Source organism: Chrysochloris asiatica, unplaced genomic scaffold (genome assembly GCF_000296735.1).
Source record: "Chrysochloris asiatica unplaced genomic scaffold, ChrAsi1.0 scaffold00012, whole genome shotgun sequence".
Lineage (NCBI taxonomy): Eukaryota > Metazoa > Chordata > Mammalia > Afrosoricida > Chrysochloridae > Chrysochloris > Chrysochloris asiatica.
The window spans coordinates 793,937-802,872 of record NW_006408530.1 but is presented as its reverse complement, the minus strand read 5'-3'; the positions used below and the strand labels follow the sequence as shown (position 1 = coordinate 802,872).

The window sequence follows — 8,936 nt, the reverse complement described above, 5'->3', positions numbered from 1 at the left end:
CTACTCTGGAAAAATAAGGTCGCTTTGATTCGGAACCAGCTCAATGGCACACAACAACATAAAAACTATGGGTAGAAGAGACGTCTCAAATAGTTCACTGTACCACAGCTGCTATAGAATTGGTTATGCAGAAGTGAACAAAACATTGGCCTGTGCTACATCATCTTCATGACTGTTATTATCACAAATCAATAATGTTATAATAAACATTATCATGATAACTAGAAAATAAATTGAAATTGTCAACTGATTTTATTGTATACACCATATAGAGAAGTTTTTTAAATTCTCCTTCCATTCTTGAAATACCCTTTCATAAACTGATTGACCAATGATAATTTGGTATTTTGGGTCTTTGGTTTTTTGTAACACCTCTTCCCTTTTAAATGTCATTTAAAATATGTTCCTCCTTCTGTCTCCAACTATTTGATAACCAGAATCTAAATTATAGAATTTACATCTTTCCAAATAGAATCTAAGGAGCTTTTGTAGCAAAGTGGTTATGAGTCGGGCTGCTAATCTCATGATCAGCAGTTCGAAGTTACCTACGTTTCTGCAGGAGAAAGATGAAGCTTTCTGCTCTGGTAAAGATTCACAGCCTCAGAAACTCTATACAGGGTGGCTATGAGTTGGAAGCAACTCCACAGCACATAACCACCAACAACCACCAAATAGAATCTAGCTTACTGTTTGTACTTCTAATTCTATATGCAAATTATGATCACTATAATTTTTCACTTTGGAGTACTTACTGAAAAGAGTAATATTTACTAACTTTCTCTTCATTAAATGTAACTAGTAGCTTTTTTGACTCAGGTTATTATTAATAACAATCAACTGTGGTGAGAAAGAATTTTTAACTAATTAATCCTTATTACCCAGAGGAGCAAAATAATGTATTTCAAAGAGCTGCCTTTTTATTTAAGGGTTGAGTAAAGCGAACCAGTTCTTTTTTTACCCAGGAAGCCACATCCCTGGCATTTCCAATTGCCAGTTGCAGAAAATTTTCCTTGCACCATTTTGTAACTTCTCAAATTATTCCAAGGGTGCCAAGTCAGCAGAGAATCCCCACTTGAAGAATCCATTCATGTAATATTGAGGTAGAGTACAGAAGATGGGAAGAAGCTCTGGTAGTGTAGTGGTTACGAATTGGGCTGTGAACTGCAAGGTTAGCAGTTTGAAACTACCAGCAGTTCCGCGGGAGAAAGATGAGGCATTCTGCTCCTGTAAAGATTTACAGCCTCGGAAACCCTGTGCAGGGTCACTATGAGTCAGAACTGACTCCACGGCACATAACAACAACAACAACAACAGGAGATGGGACATATGAAGTTTAGAAGTGCTTGTTTTTAGCATTTAGCATAGAGTACTCTACCAGTTTTATTTTATATGGAGGAAACTAAGAAGGAGAAGTTAGAATGAGTCAAGTTTCTTCTTCAGAAACACGAATTCCTGAGTGTGGGGGACTCTAGACAATTAGTCTTCCATTTTCAGGATTATGGCAGCCTCAGCGTCTCATACAATTGGTAAAGAAACTTGAGAAAATATACACTTAAATATGGTGGTTTTCTACCTTGCACATTAGAATCATCTGGGGAGCCTTTTAGAAAGGTTATGCCCAGGCCATCCCCAGACCAGTTAAAAGTCCATTGCTCTCCAGTTCATGGTATCAGAACAGAGCTGTGCTCTACAGGGTTTTCTTTGTTCGTGTTTTAGATGAAAGCTGTCACAGCAAATTTGTTTTCCACTGAACATTTGATACATAAATTGTTCTGTGACAATGGTTGCTATTCCTACAATGGCTTAGCATGCTCTTCCTTTCCACCCCTCCAGTTTCCCTATGCCTCCTTGTTTCTCGTCTTTACTTCTGAGCAAATGCTGTCTCATATAGTTGATAGTTCTAAGGAACGTATTTTTCATGGAACATATTTTTCATGGGTGTTGTTTATCTTATGGTGTTGCTGATTAGTACAGTTGAATCCGTTCCCACTCATAGCAACCCTTTATAGGGTTTCTGTATATATAAATGCCCACCACTATACCTATATTGTTATTTTTGTTAAGTGCTGTCATGTCAGTTTCCACCTTACACATGTATGTAAGGAAACACCTTACATAGTATTTCCGAGTAGCTGCTGGTGAGCTTGAATGGCCGATCTTACAGTTCAAACCAACTTTGCAGGCCAGCGCATTAACCCACAGCACCACACCAGAACTATGTATTCATGTGCCTTTATTCCCATATGCCTTCCCACACCTACACAGCATGTATATTTACCTATGCAATCACCCCCAAATGTTTGCTTGTTATCACTATATATTTAAATATTTGTTAACACTAAAAGTGTTACAAACATTTACCATTATTTTTTAAGTGGTATCAAGTCAATTCCGACTCATAGCAACACTGTTTAGGGTTTCCAAAGAGCAGCTGGTGGGTTTGCTTTTAGCAGTCCAGTGTGTATATTACAGTTCCACACTAGGGCTTCTGCATTTTCTGTAATTGTCCTTTATTCTTATGTACTTCTCGGTTTCTTCATTTATCTTGGTCACATTGTGCTTTCTTCTCCCATATTGTATACTGCCTTTCCCTTCACAAGCATTAACATGTGTGGCATTGTAGGATAAACACTGGACTGCTAACCATAAGGTCAGAGGTTCAAATTCACCAGCCCATTCCTGAGACACCCTATATGTGGTTGCTATGAACAGTCTTGACAGTACTTAACGACAACAAGTACTATCTAGTAAGTGATTCCTTCCTCCTCATCTCTTCCATATCTGGTAACTACCGAAGAATGTTGATTTCACTATTATAAACCCAATCCTATAATAACAACACTCTATGAGTGGGTCCACAGATAGACACACAAGCTGAACAGGTGTAGGAAGGAGACTAGGACTATATCCATGAGCGTATATATATATTTATATATACACATATTTGACAGAGTATTTCTATATATGTATTTATATTATTTATGTATTACTACATATCTACTATGTCCTGGTATGTCACTGTAGGATTGCTAATCTCAAGGTAAGCGGTTCAAGTCTACCAGATGCTCCTTGGAAACCCTATACAGGGTCACTGTGAGTCAGAATCGACTCCAGGGTACTTAACAACAACAACAAAAGCAACTATATCCACAAACATAGTAGAACATTGGATCAGTGCTGTACGATCAGCACTGGACTACTAACCACAAGGTTGGTAGTTCAAACCCACCAGCCGCTCCTTGGAAGCCCTATACAGGGTCGCTATGAGTCAGAATTGATTTAACAGCACTTAACAACAACAACAACATAGTAGAACATACAGGGGGCAAAGTTACAAAACTTCTTAGCCTTAAGCAAACACCTTGAGGGAATGAGTTTCTAGGCCTGGGTGCTCAGGACTATAGTGTCAGGGGACGGCAAGGTCAACTGACATAACATAGTCCACAAAGACAATGCTCGACATCCTACTTTGATGAATAACAACCGGGATCTTAAAAGCTTATGTCTTTTCCTATCTGGAGCAAAGAAAAGTCAAGAAAAGCAAAGACATGGATAGAAACAACTAGTCCATTAGACCAATAGACGATTTGAACATTAGCACCCAATCCGCAAGGCCAGAAGAACTAAATGGAGTCTGGTTACCATTAGTCAACTATCAGAAAGGTATCATACTAGAAGGTCTTGGATAGAGATGAAGCAAATGTGGAGCAAAACGAAAATCCTAAAAAAGACCAAGCTGACTGGCTGGATAGAGATGGGTAGAACCCCCAAGGTTATGGCCTTTAGTTATCCTTCAGGCTTGGAACCGAACTTGCCCCCTGGCTCACTTGTCAGCCAAACAATAGACAGATTTATAAGGTGAACGATAAGAAGAATCAGCCATTTGAGATCATAAATGCTGTGGTCAGCAGGCCAAAATTTATTCCACTGTGTCACCAGGGCTTCGTGGATTAGTAATGTTGTTGTTGTTAAGTGCTGTGGAGTCAGTTCTGACTCAAAATGACCCTATATAGGGTTTCTGAGGAGTGACTAGTGAGTTTGAACCACTGATCTTGTGGTTCAAACCAACCTTGAAATTGAGTTTTTATTCTATGGCATCACACAGGACTTCCTGGATTAGTTATCAGTGTCTCTCATTAAAATACAGATAGCCCTTCCAGCAGTGATTCTTGGCTTTAGCTGCATATTAGCATCACCTCAACGTTTTTCAAAAAGCTACTAGTGCTGGCCCTACCCTTAGAGATTCTGATTTCATTGATAGGAGCAAGAATCAACATTTTTAAAAAGGCCCTTCTGGTTATTCTAATGTGTAGTCAAGACTGAGAACCACTGCCTGGACTAGAGATAAACATTTTAGCTCACAGTCAGCTAGAAGGGAATGAGAATGCTCAATACTTGCTAGATAAAAGGTGCAAAGCCTGTTGATGCAAGAAATTTGAAAGAGAATATGGGAACACCGATGGAGATAAATGTCATCTGCCTCAAAGGGGGGATAAGCCTATGAATGGTGTGTGTGTGTAAGATGTGTGTAACAGAACTGAGGGACATTTGTCCTTAACCAAGAGAGATATGGAGAAGGAAGAAGGGAACTGGAGGTTTTCTATACTCCATGTTGTTGTTTAGTGCCTTCGAGTCATAGCGACCCTGTATAGGGTTTCTTAGGAACAGCTAGTGAGTTTGAACTGCCAAGCTTGTGGTTCACAGTCCAGTATGGATCCTACAGTGCTACACCAGGAGTCCTCTATACTCCATAATTGTGAACATATTTGCATGCAGCCTCTCTGTAGAGGAATAGAACTGAATCTGTTTTATTTAAATAAAGAATAGATGCTACCTGAGAAGTTTTCCTGAAAGGCCCTGTAATTCCAAAAGTGTATCTCTTGTTTTACTTCTTCCATCCGCCACTATGACTGAAAGTCAGAACTTTTGTTTTGGGTTAAGCCAGGCCATTGAATCAACTTCCTCTGAGTGAACATTAAAGAGGGGCCTTAGCTGTGCCTAGCTCTGGAATTTTAAATTATCTGAGGAAGAAATACATCATGCAATGTATAAATAAGCCATAAAGACCCTAAGAGGATGTCAATTCGAGGTCATTCTAGGCAAAACTTGCTTCCTTTACAATTATTTGAATAATATAGTTGTTACTTAGGCAACTGGTGAAAACCTTGGGGTGAGAGATGGCTATGATCCTGTTTTCTGCTTCAGAATCAACTGAAGATGTTTATATTCCAGTGCCTCCAGATGGAATGCAGGGGTTGATTTAGAAATGTTCTGGTTTGGAAAGGATTCTTTAATAATTATCCACTGACGTGTTTTTTTGTTTTGTTTTGTTTTTTTTAAACATTCTGATTTGTAATTGTATTAGATCAGTGTGTGACTTGTTCTGGTTAAACACAAAATCTGTTTATGAGCCATTTTTAAATTTCTGTAAGCTGACAGTTTTTCGCTTGTTTGTTTTGTTCCGTTTTGGTTTTTAAAATCCAGGAACTAATTATGAAGCCTATGATGAACTTTCTACTTTCTGCTCTGACTTTTGGTTTACTGCCCCTTTCATTATTTATTAGGGGTACTCTGAGGAAGAGAACAAAACGTGTGGGGATGCAGGTGACCTGGTGCCCCTCACCCTAAGTCATTCCCTTGTTGTAGCTTGCCTGGGGTGTTATCGACTTAAAGCACCAGGAAAGGTCAAATACACCTTATTTCACTATAAAGCAAGTTAGTTCATCATATTTTACCGGTTCAACCAACTGGAGACAGACAATTTTTAAGGGACCAGGACTCAGGAAGCATTATTTGTCATTTGTATCTGGGGGGTGGAATTAGTGGGTCGAGATGGCTCAGAGAACATTAGATTTGGTGTTCAGGGATATACATGACTACCATTGTAAGACAGATTGACTCAAGGTGTATCACAGAGAAAAATTCATCTTGGGCAGGGACCCACCGCCCTAATTTCATCAACATTTATATATGATTAAGCTGCAAAGGGGGTGGCAATGACATTTTCTTTTCTTTAATCTGGTCCCCACGAAAATGAAGGGCATGTTGTGAAATCATTTTTATTCCCAAGAGCTGGCCTTATCCTCTACATACCGTGGGGTCTATTGAGGGGAGGGCAGTGCTAAGAGCTGTAGTTTTAGGATGCAAACAGAAGGTCCCACCGCTCTGCTTCAGGATAAAGAGGGCGCCAGAGTGACTGCTGGGCGCTCAGTCGGCTCCCGGGTTCGAGGAGGCTTCAGAGTGGCAGGACCCACAGACTGCAGCCACCGGGTTCTCCGAAGCCCTCGCGGGCAGCTAGCAGCGGTCCGGCCTCGGAGCTCCCTACGAGACAACCTGCCTCCCCACTGGCCGCAGTGGGCGCTCGAGCCTCCGGCCCAGTGTCCAAGACACCCTGTCCGAAAGTCTATTAACCAGTTCTCCCTGTGGACTGGAGCGTGGGCCCCGAGTCTGGCCACTTTTTCATTGTTAAGGCATCCGGATAGAGCAGAAATGTACTTCAGAAGCACCCCACCAAAAAAAATCTCTTAGAATTGTACCGCTGAAATTTGACTAGATCTAAATTATCTCAATGAATAGCTATACCAGAAAACACTTTGCCGGCTGGGGGATGTAGCTCAGTGGTAGAGCGCGCGCTTCGCATGTGTGAGGTCCCGGGTTCAATCCCCGGCATCTCCAATCAGCCATTTTTCTTGCTGGTTTTTTCTCTCTCTTTTTTTCCTTTCCCTCTCCTCTTCATATACTAAGTGTACACATTACCTGTACGTCGTTTTTCAATTCGTACTCTAGGGCACAAAGAAACTGTCTTAAAAGGTGGCGAAAACAGAAAGCAGAAACGCAGGGAAAAAGCCGTTTTGATTGCTCAAAATGTAGTTGAGCAGGTAATCAGCTTTGATTCGTAGCTCTTCATCTACATAAGGCCAACGTTTACACACTATTACTGAACTTGCTGTAGGCACGTATGGTTTATACATTTAAAAAAAAAAGTTAGAAAACGTTCCGTGTTGCATTGGCCGGGAATCGAACCCGGGCCTCCCGCGTGGCAGGCGAGAATTCTACCACTGAACCACCAATGCTCCTTGTGAAACTGACTCATTTATACTCTACTAGAAGATACTACCTGTGAGTGATTTTTTTTTTTTTTCCTTATTGTATATGCTTATGTGTTTAACATTATCGAAAGTAGTGACGTTTAAAAATAAAGAATTATTAAATATTGGGAATGATACAATTTGCATGCATTTACATTATACTAACGTCTATTAAACTTTAAGAAGAGATTATTCTGGAACGGTCATTGATGAAAATGTTGTTTGTCCAGGATTACACAAGTCTTATCTTTAGATATTTAGTTAATTAAGAACCACCAAGACATTCCTCCTTCCCTGTTTTTCTTTTGTCATCCTAACTAATCAGACAAAAACAGGATGGAGAGTTAGTAAGGAGTGGGGGCAGGGATGTAGAAGCAGGTAAGGGGAACTTGGATTCTGACCAAAATTCCAAGGCTCGTATTGAAACTATGTGATCTGAAGAAGAAACTTTGAACACTGGTAACTGTAGTCAAGTGACCTAAATTCTCTAAATTGTCCCTTCATCATTTATAAGGGACTTGATTTTGAAAACCCCTTTGAACTCTAAAAAGTATGTGCCTGATCCTCTCTCTTTGGTTTCCATAGAAAGAAGAAATTTAAAATGATATACAAAGATGTATGAGAGGGAGAACGCAAAGCGAATGAAATGCATTTATGGAAATGAAACTCAATATACGATTTAAAAAAAAAAATGGGAAGGGAATTCCCAACAGTTTGCAGGATCTTTTGTTGACCAAAAAGTATTTGGTGAAAGATTATTAGAAAATAAAAGTTAACATTTACATAACAGTCATTTCAGGCTGTGTGCAATAGGGTCGCTATGAGTCGGTACAGACTCCATGGCACCTAACAACAACAACAATGTTTGTAAGAACCTTAACTCGGGGAGGTAGGTTTAATTACCCCAGTTTAAGAATGTAGACTACCATTTGTTTGTCAGTTTGCCATACTGTGGTGGCTTGTGTGTTGCTGTGATGCTGGAAAGTATGCCACTGCTATTTTACACCAGCAGTAGTGTTACCTAGACTAAAACAGACTAGGAATAGGGAGTAACAGACTATTTCTGAATGTTTAGCCACTGAAAACGTTATGAATAGCAACAGAAAATGAACAGATATAGTGCCAGAAGATGGAGCCCCTCAGATTGGAAGGTACTCACAATACAACTGGGAAGGAGTTGCCTTTTCAAAGTAGAGTTGACTGTTAGGACATAAATACAGTAAAGCTTCATTTGCTGATGGGCACAACACAAAATGAGGAGCAACAGCTGCAAATATCCATTAACTCTCAGAACATGGAATGTACAAAGTTTGAATCTAGGAAATTGGAAGTTGTCAAAAGTGAGATGGAATGTATTATGATCCATATTCTAAGCATTTTATAGTAAATGCTTAGACCAGGAGTTAGAAAACCAAAAGGGAAAAACACACTTGGCATTTCTCAAGTTGATGGAACTGAAGAAACATTTCAATCCTCAACCTACGATATAAAGGATTCTGTGGCCAAAATGGAATCTTGGTGCAATGCACTGGACAGCAAAATTTAAGCTCACCCGTCCCTCCTTGGATACCCTATATAGGGTCACTATGAGTCAGAACCAACTTGATGGCATACAACAACATATATATAAACATTTTTATCTGTTTATTGTGAATTGAGTGAAGATTAACAGACAAGATAATCAGTTTTACTTTCAGCAAATAATACACTGTGCTTCATTTCAATGATTATAATCTGCATGCCACAGCAGTTATTCCACCTCCTCCCTGTAGTTCCTATTTGCTTTGAGGAAAATGTTTTTTCCTTTGATTTGAATGGTGAGCACACCTTACCAGTACTGTTGTCCTC

General features: G+C 39.7%; 2 non-coding genes across 2 annotated transcripts; one reads left to right on the top strand and one right to left on the bottom strand.

Annotated features, from left to right (window-relative positions):
- The first annotated feature begins 6,603 nt into the window (after nucleotides 1-6,603).
- On the top strand, nucleotides 6,604-6,675 carry TRNAA-CGC. Its single transcript has one exon. It is a non-coding gene; the product is annotated as a tRNA-Ala (tRNA).
- A 327-nt stretch (nucleotides 6,676-7,002) lies between these two features.
- TRNAG-GCC lies at nucleotides 7,003-7,073 on the bottom strand. The gene has a single exon. It is a non-coding gene; the product is annotated as a tRNA-Gly (tRNA).
- Between the last annotated feature and the right edge of the window lie 1,863 nt (nucleotides 7,074-8,936).